Below are 15,650 nucleotides of genomic sequence, written 5' to 3' on the forward strand. Positions count from 1 at the left end.
AGTTGTAAATAGATAAATTGGAAGTAAATAGAAAGTCTGGAGATAAAAATTAAAATTAATGAATTTCAAAAGGTAGATTGAGATAATATGAAACAAGAATGTAAAAAAAAAAAAACCTTTAGAGCACTACAGATTATTGAGTTCTTATTACTATTAAATTCTTAAAGAATTTTAAGGAAACAATTGTTTTTGTTGATGCCTATCAAAGCAATTAGGGAGTATTTCTTGACTATTTTTTTTCTAATATTTATTGTATTATTAGAATACTAGAATTTAGAGTTAGAATTTAGGGGTGAAGGATCTAGCCCAACTGTGCAGTTTTAGTAGAAGACTAGCCTAAAACATGCCTGCAGAAAGGGTATGAAGCATTTGCTTTCATATATATATATATTTTAAGATTTTATTTATTCATGAGAGACATAGAGAGAGAGGCAGAGACAGAGGCAGAAGAAGAAGCAGGCTCCATGCAGGGAGACCGATGTGAGACTCGATCCTGGGTCTCCAGGATCACACCCTGGGCTGAAGGCAGCGCTAAACCACTGAGCAACCTGGGCTGTCCTTGCTTTCACATTCGACAATAGGGACTTACCTTATGAGTAAATGGATTCCTTTCTGGGGGGAACATGAGCAAATAGAAACAGTTTTTTAAATTACACATAAACCTGCCAACCTACAATTTCTGTTAGCCTCTGTTTTGTCATCAGAAGTAAGACAGAGGTAAGACTATTTCTTCATTCTATCCCAACAACCCGCTCTCCAACTTTTCTTATTTCTGGAATAACACATGCAAGTTTTTGTTTTGTGTTTTTGTTTTGTTTACCATTTTTCACTTGAAATGTCTTTGGAGGAACTGCCACCAATTCCATATGTCAGCATACCAGAATAAGAATAATAAACTTGGAGTTGACCACAGTATTTCTAAATCTAACTTATTAACCAACAGATAAGTATCTTTTCAGTTTACGATGACTCCTTGGAAATTCCCAACGTTTCTCTAGTATTTTCTTAATATAAATATTTAGTATGCATTGATGCAACCTAATATTCTATTCACTTATTTAATTCCCGTAAGTCCTGCTACTCTTTTATGTATATCTTTAGTCATGAGAATTTGTTATTTTTAAATCTGAATTGAAATGATCAGTACCAACATACTTTGGTTGAACTCTTCTTTTATGTAATAATTACACTAGAAGCTACTATTAGGTGGAAAGCACTTATAACAAGCTAGGATCTGTTCTGGGCATTTTATGGATACACTATCTCTAACCTGCTCTACAACAAGACAAGGCAAGAATTATCACTTGTTTTAAAGATGGTTAAATGGAAGCTCAATGAGTTAAAGCATATAGATCAAAAGACACAGTTATAGGATTATTCTACACATATCTTGATATCTAATACTCACTTTCCCTAAAGATATTTGAAATAGGGTCCGAAAGAAGTTTAGACATTTCTCTTATAGCCATGTTATACCTAGAGTGGTCCACAGGCTAAAAGCATCACCTACACAGAATCCCAGGACCTACTGAATGAGAATCCACACCTACGCTAGATTCTAAGTGAGTCATGGCTATATTGTGGTTTGAGAGGCCATGACATGGAGACAACTTGCATCACCATCTGCTCAGATATCCACCTCCTTTCCATGACAGAGGATCATTTGAGTGAACATTTCTAGTCTCCTTGTTCTCTAGTTTAGCAGTCTCTAGTTTGTTCTGGCTTACACATGGTTGTATACAGGTCAGAGTGTAAAGTCCATGCTTATGTGTACTAAAATGTCTTATCCTCTTAGATCTGTCTGTATTCACACTCTTGTTCAGGATCACTGGCCCATTCCATAATGATTATTACAGTTATAAGTATATATAATCACTCACTCTCATTACCCACATCCGCTAGCATTTTTGCCTTTCTGACTTGCCTAGAACTGGGAGGACTCGGACTTTGTACCTGGCCAGGTAATCATTCAGGATCCACTTGATAGACTCAGATTTTCTTTCCCAAAAGATGCCAAAGCCTAAAACTGAACTTGGAATAGATGATGCCATTTGGTTTTATATCAAAGCTAGAGTCTCCAGAGCAGTTTGCCTGAAGACAGTGTGTCTGTATTTGAAAAAAGATTACTAGAATCATAGTCATTAATAAAACTTATGTCCCCAGAGCCCACTTGATGGCTGGTAACATCTGTGTATTTTAGTTAGAGGGTGAGATTTAGGCTGCTAACCACATTCTCCCCAATGCTACTAGGGTACTACAGACACAGGGCTCATATATTTCTGAGAAGCTCATCCAGCAGCATATCTCAGATAATTCATCACACATATAGTTTGAGAGTGGTTGAAAAATTCTTCAAATTACTTGAGATTACAGTCTCTGATATTATTTGTCATATGATTGGAAAGTCTGAATACCATTGCTTTTTTTTTTTTTTTTTTTTTTAAGATTCTATTTATTTATTCATGAGAGACAGAGAGACCAGCAGAGACACAGGCAGAGGGAGAAGCAGGCTGCCTGTGGGGAGCCTGATGCAGGACTCAATACCAGGACCCCAGGATCGCACCCTGAGCCAAAGGCAGATGTTCAAACACTGAGCCACCTGGTACTCCTATTACCAGGCTGATTTAATAATTAAATAATATTCTAGTAGGTAAAAAGAGAATTCTGACCTAATTACCCATTACATTTATTTTTTCCAATATTTGACATAATAATGAGCATATACTCATAAAGTTTCACAATACCTTAGGAATATTATAGTAAGATCCCCAGAAGTGAAATTATTGAGAGGGAAAGTACAAAATTTTAAGTCATCAACATGACTTAGGTTTATGATTTACAAACTTCTAGGAAAAGATTCTTCTGGTTATACTTCATCAGCAAAATATGCCCACATACTCTTGCTATTATTGGGTTGTATAATATTTTGGTCTCTTAAAAAATGTGATAAATGAGCAAGAGCTTGAGAAAATGACAGAGTAGGAGGACCCTAAGCTCCACAATGTCCCATGTTTACAGCTAGATATCACTCACATCTTTGTAAATAAATTGGAGGGTGACCTAAAGACCATCAAAACAAACTACAACTAAATGTGGAGAAGCTATATTGGAGGTTAGGAAGAGCAGGAAGGCAGTGGAGGGGAACAGTAGAGAGGAAGCTGCAGGTACAGGGAGGGGAGAGAAATGGGCCCTAGCACCAGGAAGCCCACTTGGGGAAGGCAAATTCCCATAATGTTTAGCTTTGAAAACCAGAGGGGCTGAATTCCATGAGTTTTTATAACCAGGTGGACTTGGACCCTGGAGATTTAAAAGTCAGTTGATTCAGTTCTAAGCAAGCCTGGAGGGCAAGTGAAAGATAGCTGAGTCGCCCCTCCCGCTTAAAGAGAGAGCAACGTACAGTGAGATAACATAAAAGTGGCAGTTTACACAATACTTGAGGCAACAGGAGAGAGATCTATTTACATGGATTTTGGGACACATGGACTTCTCTGGGAGTAAAGAAGTTGAAAGAGGCCATTTCCCTTCTCCACCCTGCAGCACAAACACAGGGCCACCTAAGGGAGGTAGTGCTGCACAGACATTTGCTACCTAACCTGCTAGCACTACACCCTGCCAAGATGTTCTACTAAGGACTCACTCTCTCCAAGTCTGATGGCCTGGCCCCTGAACTCAGCACAAATGCACCATACCCCCAGATCTGCCATTTGCCCACTCTGGGAGATCTGGCTTAAAATCAGCCACTCAGTACAAATTTTGCTAACACTGCTGCCCTGTCCTCAAGTTCCCCTGAGGCAAGCCCTTTCAGAGTTGGTCTGTCTGGGTCCCATGAATACTACAGACAGCAAGCACAGGGCACAAAGGCAGAGAGATACTGCAAAAGACTGTGTAGAAAGGAAAAACAATTCAGATACAACAGCAGGGTCCAAGCAACACACATAGGAGACTCCTCAGAAGTTGCAGGTTCTGGTGAACAGGGGATACTGCACAATAGGGAATTACAGGATCTCTTCTTCATAAAGATAGTACTTTTTTTTTTTTTTTTTGATAGTACTTTCAAGAGCAGAATATGTAGCTGACTTTCCCAACATAGAAACCAAGGCATAGACAAAATGAGGAGAAAGAGGTATATATCACAAATGAAAAAAAAAAAAAAAAAAAGCACGAAACCATAGCAAAAGATATAAGCAAAACAGAAATAAGTCATATGCCTTGATAAAGAATTTAAAGTAATGATCATAAAGATACTCAATGGATTTGAAAAAAAGAGTGGAGACATCAGTGAGACTCTTAAGAAAGAGATAAAAAAAATAACATTGGAGATGAAAAACTCAATAAGTGAAATTAAAAATAAAATAGATGGAATAAATAGTAGGGTAAAGGAAGCAGAGGACCATATCAGTGTGATCTGGAGGACAGAATAATAGAAGGCAAACAGGCTGAACAGATGACAGCCAAAACAGCATAATGAGAAAAGACTTAGAGAACACAGCAACACCATTAAGCATAATAACATTTGTATTATAGAGATACTGAAAAGAAAAGAGAGAGAAGGTGTGGTGGGAGGCAGAAATGCATTTGAAGAAGTAATAGCTGAAAATTTCCTGGGAAGGGAAACAGATCCAGCTTTAGGATGCACAGAGATCTCCCAAAAGATTCAATCAAAGGAGGTCCACATCAAGACACACAGTAATTAAAATGGAAATACATAGTAATAAAGAATTTTAAAGGTTGCAGGAGGAAACAAAAGAGAGTTACATACAAAAGAAATCCGAGGGATCCCTGGGTGGCGCAGCGGTTTGGCGCCTGCCTTTGGCCCAGGGCGCGATCCTGGAGACCCGGGATCGAATCCCACATCGGGCTCCCAGTGCATAGAGCCTGCTTCTCCCTCTGCCTGTGTCTCTGCCTCTCTCTCTCTCTGTGACTATCATAAATAAAAAAAAAAAAAAAAAAAAAACAAACAAACAAAAAAAAAAAACAAAAGAAATCCGATTAGGATATCAGCTAACTTTTCTGCAGAAACTTTGCAGGCCAGAAGAGTATGAAACAACATCTTCAAAGCATAAGAAAAATCTGCAGCTGAGAATACTCTATCCAGCAAGGCTACCATTCAGAATAGAAGGAGAGATAAAGAGTTTCCCAGACAGACAAAAGTTAAAAGAACTCATGACCACCAAACTAGTCCTACAATAAATGTTAAGGGATACTATAGGAGTGTCAGGAAAAAAGAGAGTATGAAAAAAAGGAGATACAAAAGCAAGAAAATTCAGTATATCTGCAAAAGAAACAAAGCAAAACAAAAAATCAAGAGAAGCATAAAAAAAAAAGAGATACGATATGAAATATGTGAAACATGGAAGGGAAAGGAGTAAAAAAATGGGTTCAAATAAATGGCCATCAACATAACATATGCTACTATATGAAGACAATGTTAAATATAAAGCAAACAGCAAAATAAACAAATAAAAAATTAAAAAAGCAAACGGCAATGACAAATCAAAAAGCAGTAATAGATATGTGAAAAATAAAGAGTAAGGAATCCAAGTATTTTGCTAAAGAAAATCAACTAATCGTAAGAGAGCAAGAGAAGAAATAGGGGAACTACAAAAACAGCATAAAACAAGTAAAAAAAAATGGCAATAAATACATACAGAGATATCAATAATTTCTTTGAATGTAAATGGATTAAACACTCCAATCAAGGGACATACTGTGACAGAAATAATTGGGGTGGGGGCCAAGACCCATTTATCTGCTGTCTACAAAAGACTCATTTCAGATCTAAAGATGCATACAGACTAAAAGTAATGAGATGGAGAAACATTTATCATGCAAATGGGCGGGGGGAGCTGGAGTAGCTATATTTATATGGGACAAAATAGACTTAAAAAAAAAAAAAAAGAGGTTGTCCCAAGGGACCAAAAAAATACACTATACAATCATAAACAGTACAATTCAACAAGATATAGCAATTGTAAATATTTTTGTACTGAACATGGGAGCACCCAAATACATAGAACAGTCAGTAACAAATATAAAGAAATTAATCAATAGTAATACCATAATAGTAGGGGATGTCAACACCCAATTTACATCAATGGATGGGTTATTAAAGAGAAAATAACAAAAAGACAGTGGCTTTGAATGGCACATTGGACCAGATGTGGTCAGAACATCCTCATCCTAAAACAGCAGAAAACACATTATTTCCAAGTGCACATGGGACATTTTCCAGAATAGTTCAAATACTAGGCCACAAAACAAGTTTCAACAAATTCAGACAGATTGAAGTCATACTATGCATCTTTTCTGACCACAGTGCTATGAAACTAGAAATCAACCACAATAAAAAATTCAGAAAATACACAAATACATGGAGATTCAATACCATGCTACTAGATGAATGGATCAACCAAGAGGGCAAAGAGGAAATTAAAAAATACAAGGAGATATATAAAAATGAAAACACAATAGTCCAAAATCTTTGACATGCTGCAAAAGCAGTTATAAACAGGATGTTTACAACCATGGAGGCCTACTTCAAGAAGCAAGAAAAAACACAAATAAATGACATAACCTTACGTCTAAAGGAACTAGAAAAACTACAACAAATGAAACCTGAAACCAGTAGAAGGAAGGAAATAATAAAGATTAGAGCAAACATAAACAAAATAGAAACTAAAACAAAAAGAATCCAGTAGAATAGATCAATGAAACCAGGAGCTGGTTCTTTAGAAATACCAACAAAACTGAAAAACTTTTAGCCAGATTCATCAAGCAATTAATAAATGCATATAAAAATTAAAGAGACAACTCAAAATCAGAAATGAAGGTGGAGAAATAACTGGCACCACAGAGATAAAAAGATTACAAAAGAATATTATGAAAAATTATATGCAAATGAATTGGACAACCTAGAATAAATAGATATATTCCTAGAAATGCAGAACCTCCCAAAACTGAATCAGGAAGAAATAGAAAATCAGAACAGACTGATTACCAGCAATGAAACTGAATCAGTTAAAAAAAAAAAAAAAAAAAAAAAACCTCTCAGCAAACAAAAGTTGAGGGCCAGATGGCTTCACAAGTAATTCCAGCAAACATTTAAGAGTTGATACTTACTCTTCTCCAACTATTCCAAAATATAGAAAAGGAAAAACAAAAACAAACAAAAAAAAAAACTTCCTAACTCATTCTACAAAGTCAGCATTACACTGATACCAAAACCAGATAAAGACATTAACAACAACAACAAAAAAAGGAAACTACAGGTCAGTATCTCTGATGAAGACAGATGCAAAAATCCTCAACAAATACTAGCAAACTGAGTTCAACAATACAGTAAAAAAAAATCATTCATCATGATCAAGTGGGATTCATCTGTGGGATGCAAGGATGATTCAATATTCTCAAGTCAATCAATGTGCTACATCATATCAATTTAAAAAGGGAACAAAACCCATATAATCATTTGAGTAGATGCAGAAAAAAGCATTTGGAAAGTATAGCATTCATTCATCATAAAAATCCCCAATAATTTAGGATTAGATGAAATTTACCTCAACACAATAAAGGCCATTTATGAAAAACCTACAGCTAACATCATATTCAATGGTGAAAAAATTAGTGTTTCCCCTAACACAGTAGATGTCCACTCTTACCACTATTATTTAACATGGTACTAGAAGTCCTAGCCACAGCTATCAGATCAGAGGAAGAAATAAAAGGCATTCAAATTGGTAAGGAAAAAAGTAAACATTTCACCATTTGCAGATGACATGGTACTATATATACAAAACTCTAAAGACTCTGCCAAAAACAAAACAAAACAAAACAAAAAAAACAAAAACAAAACAAAACAAAACAAAAAAACTACTAGAACTCATAAATGAATTCAGTAAGTCTGTAGGATACAAAATCAATATACAGAAATCCATTGCATTTTTATATATTAATAATGAAGCAACAGAAAGTAAGAAACCAACCCCATTTCCAACACACCAAAGACAATAATACACCTAGGAATACACGGAACCCAGGACATGAAAGACCTGTGCTCTGAAAACCATAAAACAGGTTAAATGTATTGAAGATGGGATAAGCAATTAGAAAGATATTCCATGCTTGTGGACTGAAAAAAAACAAAACAAAACAAAACAAAACAAAAAAAAACAAATGTTAAAATGACCATACTACCCAAAGCACTCTGGAGATTTAATGCAATTTCTGTTAAAATACCAACAACAGGGATGTGTGAGAGGCTCAGTGGTTAAGCGTCTGCCCTCAGCCCAGGACATGATCCCGGGGTCCCTGCTTCTCCCTCTGCCTGTGTCTCTGCCTCTCTCTCTGTGTCTGATGAATAAATAAATAAAAATCATCATCAACAACAACAAAACACATTCAATTTAGAAAAATAAAAAATAAAATAAAATAATAAAATAAAATAAAAATAAAAATAAAATAATAAAATAAAATAAAATAAAATAAAATAAAATAAAATAAAATAAATAAAATAAAATAAAATAAAACAAAACAAAATAAAATAAAATACTGGAACATTTTTCAGAGAACTAGAACAAACAATCTTAAAATTTGTATGGAGCCACAGAAGACCCTGAGTAGCCAAAACCATCTTGAAAAAGAAAAACAAAGCTGTGGGGTATCAGAATTCCATATTTCAAGTTATAGTACAAAGCTGTAGTAAAAAGAACAGTATGGTACTGGCAGAAAAATAGACACATAAGATCAATGGAATAAAAAAGAAAGCCCAGAAGTGAGTCCTCAATTATATGGTCAATTAACCTTTGACAAAAGAGGCAAGAACCTGCACAGGGAAAGACGGTCCCTTCAACAAATGGGGTTGGGGGAACTGGACAGCTGCTGCAAAATAATAGAACTGGACCACTGGCTTGCACCATGCACAAAGATAAACTCAAAACAGATTTAGGGCCTAGACGTGAGATGTAAAATTCTAAAAATCCCAGAAGAGAGCATAGGCAGTAATTTCTCCAATATGGACCATAGCAATTTTTTTTTTTTCTAGACAGATTTCCTGAGGCCACAGAAACAAAAGCAAAAATAAACTAGTGGTACTTCATCAAAATAAAAAGCTTCTCCACAGTGAAGGCAACAAGTGATAAAACTAAAAGGCAACCTACTGAATGGGAGAAGATACTTGCAAATGACACCTCTGATAAAGGTTAGTATCCAAAATATATAAAGCACTTCTATAATTCAACATTTCCCCCAAAGAAATAATTCAATTTAAAAACGGGCAGAAGACATGAAGAGACATTTCTCCAAAGAAGACATAGGCACGGTGAAACAGACCCATGAGAAGATGCTCACCACCACTCACCCTCAGGGAAATGCGAATCAAAACCACAACGAGGTATCACTTCATACCTGTCAGGAGGGCTAAAGTCAAAAACAACACATAAGCGTTGCAAAAGATGAGGAGAAATACGAATCCTCATGCACTCTTGGCAGGAGCACAAATTGTGGGACACCCCGGTGGCTCAGTGGTTGAGCGTCTGCCTTTGGCTCAGATCCGGAGGGTCCTGGTATCGAGTCCTGCGTCAGGCTCCCTGCAGGGAGCATGCTTCTCCCTCTGCCTGTGTCCCTACCTCTCTCTCTCTCCATGTCCTTCATGAATAAATAAAATAAAATCTTAACCAAAAAGGAGTGCAAATTGATGCAACCAATGTGAAAAACAGTACGGAGATTCCTCTAAAAGTTAAAAATATTGGCACCGGACTGGCTCAATCGGTAAAGCACGAAACTCTTGATCTTGGGGTTGTGAGTTCAAGCCCCTTGTTGGAAATAGAGATTACTTAAAAAATAAAATCTTTAAAAAAAATACTTTAATATCTTAAAAAAAAAAAACCTTTAAACATATAACTATGCAATACTGGGTTTTTATCCCCCCAAATACAAAAACATTAATGTAAGGGATACATGCATCCTGATGCTTATAGCAGCATTGCTGGCAATAACCAAACTGTGGAGGCAACCCAAGTGTCCACTGACAGATGAGCAAAGATATGGTGTGTGTATATATATGTGTACATACGCAGAATTCAGCATTATTCGGCCATCAAAAAGAATGAGATCTTGCCCTTTGCAACAATAGGGATGGAACTAGAGAATATAATGCTAAGTGACATAAGTTAGAGAAAAACAAATACCTTATAAATTCACATGAGAACTTAAGAAACAAAACAGACAATGGGAAGAAAGACAGAGACAGACAAACCAAGATACAGACACTTAATTACGGAGAATAAACTGATGGTGACGGAGGTGGGGTGGGTGGGTGAGTGGGGTGGGGGGTAGGGGGTGGGTGGGTGGTGGACCATGTAAGTGATGGGGATTCATGAGCGCACTTATCATGACAAGCATTGAGTACTCACGCTCAACTGTTGAATCACGAGATCATACACCTGAAACTAATAGAACACTGTTTACAGGAATTTTATTTTATTATTATTATTTTTTATACAGGAATTTTAAAAAAATAAAAGAAAAAAGATATATGAGAAATGAGACTTTCTTGCTATTGTAATTTCCATTTGTTTATCAACCAGGTTGAAAACATCCATATGCTTTTTTAGTCCCTGTATTTCTTCCTTTGTGAATTGTCTGTTCATGCCCTTTGTGTATATATTGGTTGGAATATTTACTACATTTCTCACATATTTTGGAGAAAAGGTTAATATATATATTAAACTGCTGTCATATATATGAAACTTCTATCATATATTTTACAATTTTTACTCATTTTGTTATCTACTTTTTTATATTCTCAGATTTCAAAATTTATTTCTAGTGCTTTTCTTTTGATAATGATATCTGATTTTAGAAGGTATTTCTTGAGACGCCCGGGGGGCTCAGCGGTTGAGCACCTGCCGTGAGCTCAGGGCATGACCCTGGAGTTCCAGGATGGAGTCTTGCATCTGGCTCCCTGCATGGCACCTCCCTCCACCTGTGTCTCTGCCTCTCTCTGTCAAATAAATAAAATCTTTGGAAAAAATAATAATAAATAAATAAGTTATTTATTTATCCACCCGTCCCCTCCATAAATTCAATGTCCATTTCTATTGTTAAGTGTTCTATTAATATTTACAGTACCTGTACTTAGGAATTGTTCTATTAATTTTTCTACAGTTTACTAAAATTTTTTCCTGAGTTTAAAAGTAGCATATAGTCACTATAAAAAAAAAAATTGCACACATATATAAAAATGTTATGCAATTTATATGGACTGCATCACAAATGTAGTCGGTTAAAATTTTGTCATATGTCCTTCGAATATTTTTTATGATTTTTAATTTATTTGAAAGCATAGAGTATATAAATTTTAGATTATATTACAGATAATCCTATGGTATAAAAATACCACCACCCTACCCTGTACATAAAAACTTATTTCTGAATTAAGATCTTTTGTTAGACGATCAGAAGTATTGGTTAATGTTAATATGAAATTTTAAGGTTTTTAGCTTTTTGTTTTTTTTTTTTTTAAGATTTTTAAGGAATCTCTATATCCAATGTAGGGCTTGAACTTGCAACCTTGAGATCAAGAGATACATTCTACAGCCTGGGCCAGCCAGGCACAGCAAACTTTTAAATTTTTGAGGTACATTGCAAGATTATGCTCCAAAATGCTTATATGAACTTAGATTTCTTCTAGAAATATGCACTGTCTCATTTTCCTAACAACCACAGGTGTACTTTGTTGTATTTATTTACTAATTTGAGAGGCAAATATGCTATTTTATTTTTATTTTAGTTTCTATTTATTGTAGATTTAAAAATAATTACTTAAGGCATCTGAAATTATGTTGCTGAACTATGAGTTAAAATCCCAATTCTAAAATAAACAATATTGCAACTCTACTTTTGTCCTTTTGATCTATAATAGCATCTAATTTGGGATAGTTTATTAAATTCTACTAGTTTGACTATTCCTGTGCCAGTTACATAATATATTTTTGTTGGTGCCTTGTAAATGCTTTAATATCTGGTTGAACTAGTTTTATAGTTTCATCATTTTTTTTTTTCCTTTTGTATTTTCTTTAATAGTCCTATCTCATGTTTTTTTGTTTTGTTTTGTTTTGGTTTGGTTTTTTCCCCTGAAACTTCTAAACAGATTTTGACTTTTTGATTGAAATTAAACACATAAAACTAGTGTTTTAAATTTTGCTTAAAGAACCTACACATATTTTGCTTTCATTTTTAAGTTGTTAACCTTGTTGTTGTTTTTAGAATTTTTTTTAACAAACATGACAGGAACATAGGAATGGTTTTGAATTTTCATTCTGTTGATTCTTTTTTTTTTTTTTTTTTTTTTTGAGCAATTTAAGCATATGCCTTGGTACTTACTAGGAAAAAAATTAGGTTACATACAAATAATCATATTTTTATCTCTTCTCTTCCTATATTATTTGTCTTTCTTATCTCATTTCCTTAATAAAACTTAAAAAGCAATTTTTCTTATTAATAACAAGCATCCTAGTTAACTTCTTGCCCTTTGTATATATCTTTATAGTTTTAATTTTCCCTGAGGTCTTAGTGTATTTTAATATGCCAAAAATATTTTGCTATTCTCAATTCTATCAGGAATGATCATTAACATAACTAAATTTTTATTCCAGTGAGTGAAATATTACAATATAAGATTAATTTATATTGAAGCCACCTTTGTATTCTGGGTAAAACTCTGGTGGTATCAAAGAATTCATTTACAATATTCCTAGTTTATTTACTGATATTGCCCTAGCAGTTTAATATTTAAAAGAAATATTCTCTTAGGATAACAGAAAAAAAAAATTTTCTTATTTAATAGAAAAAATAGTATCTCCAAGAGCTAATAGCATCAATTAAGGAATAGTCAGAAAATATCTCCTTCTTTTTGACCTCCCCAAGAGCTATAGCACAAATTAAGGAATAGTCAGAAAATACCTTTTTTTTTATTCCCCCCCAAAAGTTATTTATTGAACAATTACCCACCACTGGATTTGACTTAGGCAACCCGATAGTGGGTGTCTCCACTTTCCTGATTTATTTTCAGCCCTGAGAGCATCATCGTAGATCAAAGCCAAGGTCCCCAGGAAGGTGACATATTCCTGGAAGTTGACCACCTGGTCCTTGCTCCCATCCAGTCCAGGTCTTCCATCAAGTAGGCAACGTCCGCATCCTGCAGCTTTGGGCCACTGGTGGGCTTTCTCTGAATTATTGCCCTCAGTTCTGCCTTGCTGGGGTGCTCCTACGCCCCCCCCTGTTTGAGTATTCATGGCAAATGGCCACGTGGAAGCCGGTGGCCTGATCCAGGGGGCACGTCTTGGCTTGGTGCTGGTATCAGAGCACAGCCAGCAGGGAGTCGAAGGAGCAAGAAAATATCTTTTGAATAACTGAATTCCCCAAGTGGTCGATGTCTATATATAAAGATATTAAAGATATCAATCTTTGGTTCTCTTATATTAACTTTGTAATTATTGTTCATAGAATCAAGATAAAACAGGAGTTAATATATAACGACTTTAACCTGCTGAATGATACCTGTGCAAATACTATCTGATATTATATATATTCTAGCAAGGATTTGGTGGCATATTAAGAATTTGATGTTCGTGACTCGGGTTAGGTCTTTTCTAAGTCACTGCTTCCCAGGAAAATTACCTCCAGCCACACTGGGTGTTTCATTATTCCCTTAAGCGCTGTTCTCTTCCACACTTCTCTGTTTTTATTCACACCGTGTCTTCATTCTGAAACATTCTTTCTATGCAAAATTGCACTTTTTATCTTTAAAGTTCTACCTTACAAGTTACTTCTTCAGCTTCCCCAATGAAAATACAAATTTCATATAGCTACTTTTTTTTTTTTAAGGATTTTACTTATTTATTCATGAGAGACAGAGAAAGAGAGAGGCAGAGACACAGGCAGAGGGAGAAGCAGGCTCCAGGATCCTGGGATCACACCCTGAGCTGAAGGTAGAAGCGCAAAGGCTGAGCCACCCAGGGGTCCCAATATAGCCACTTTCATGCTAATTTTAATTACATGTCTCCGACACAGGATTTTGAACTTATCTAGGATGATAACAGCATCTATTTATTTTGGTGTCCCCTGGAGCCATGTACTAGGAGCTCATTAACTACTACTACTACTCAATGAATGAGTGATATATGAGACTCTTCATTATAAATTTACCCTACCCCACATATTTATAAATGTATTACAATTTCAACTGAAGAACGTCTAGTATAAAAGAAAAAAAAAATATTTCTCTTTGCTCCTATATTTACCTTCTGTTTTACTATGCTCCAATTGAACGTTAGTACTATTGTCCTAGTTGTTATAGACCATGTTCTAGAAAGTAATGATACAGTAGCTAAGGACATTCATAATCTCTAGCTCGTATGCAGGGTGAAGTCATGGCCCGGGCTCATATGGAGAATGCTACAGTGAACTTCCCTCTATCGAGTTCTTTTTAGAAACATTAAGGGGAAAATATCCCACACTCACACCTGAGCTGCCCGTCCATGGAGAGACCTGCTTTTGCATTTGCAATAAACTGAAAAGAAACTTCTTTCACAGTTGCTTTAGCATTAAGAAGAATGTCCTTTTACCCATTTAACAGAGATTTCTCATATAATCACACCTGGATGTTGTTCTTAGTTAAGTGCAGGTGTCCAAGAAGAAGAGAACGGTAAGATCAGGAAAACAACAACAACAAATTAAAATAATCGACTGAATTGCGGGGAGCCTTCCTTTCTTCTTTCATGGAAATGCAAGTAATTCAGTCATGTCTTGTCAATTATTAATGTGATGTTTTTTTTAATGCATGCATTATAAAATGAGATGTTCTGTGTCTTCTGGATCTGAATGTTGGATCTGAATTTAAATGTACCTTTTTCATTCATTAGAGGCAGAGAAGCAAAGATGGGGAATGAAGAGAAAGGCACGCACAGGGCAGACAATGGTGGTCAGCAGGGGAGGAGCAGGAAACTAAATGCCAGTGGTGGAATCAGATGGCTCAGGAAGCTAGGAAAACCCCACATCCCTTAGTTGGTCTCTATTTAAAACCCTAAGAGAAGCAGTCAAAAAAAGATTATAAAATAGCAAGGTTTACAAGCAATTTTGATGCCTAACAGACTAACAGCAGTTTAAAGTACGACTAGGTTACCTAATGAAAACTCAAAGAAGCATCATGAGGAATGCTATTTTGTTTTTAATAAAAATACCCGAAATTTTCTAATTGTAAAGTTGTTTTTGTGAAGGTTGGACAAGTCAGAGAGGTTCAGGCAAGGGGAAAAAACTACTTTGGAATTGAACAGAAGTTACCAACTACATATAAGCCACTGTGGGAATTAGGAAGCATGCTCAGTTACGTGAGGCCCTTGCATCGAGCTGCGGTATTAATCTGCTGCTTCTCCAAAAGTCGCGCCTAATATACTATAGGAAATAATTACAAAGTTTTTGAGGTTCAAGTCTAAACAAAGGGAATCGAATGCTCTTATTGTCATGCGACATTTTGAAACTGACAACACTGTAATAACTTGTGTTTCGCATTTAACCAAGCAAATAATTTGACTCAATTTATATGTTTATCTTGATACAGTAAACACAATTCAAACAGCACCATAATAATAGAG

General features: G+C 35.4%; 1 protein-coding gene and 1 pseudogene across 4 annotated transcripts in view; both read right to left on the reverse strand.

The window, feature by feature from the left end:
* The window catches only part of NAALADL2 (N-acetylated alpha-linked acidic dipeptidase like 2), an 878,960-nt gene that overhangs the window by 833,909 nt on the left and 29,401 nt on the right, over positions 1 to 15,650 (reverse strand). The gene's annotated exons all lie outside the window — the stretch shown is intronic.
* Positions 12,325 to 13,356, reverse strand: LOC112926685 (protein S100-A6 pseudogene; annotated as a pseudogene).

This window comes from Vulpes vulpes, chromosome 3 (genome assembly GCF_048418805.1).
Source record: "Vulpes vulpes isolate BD-2025 chromosome 3, VulVul3, whole genome shotgun sequence".
In the NCBI taxonomy this organism is placed as follows: domain Eukaryota; kingdom Metazoa; phylum Chordata; class Mammalia; order Carnivora; family Canidae; genus Vulpes; species Vulpes vulpes.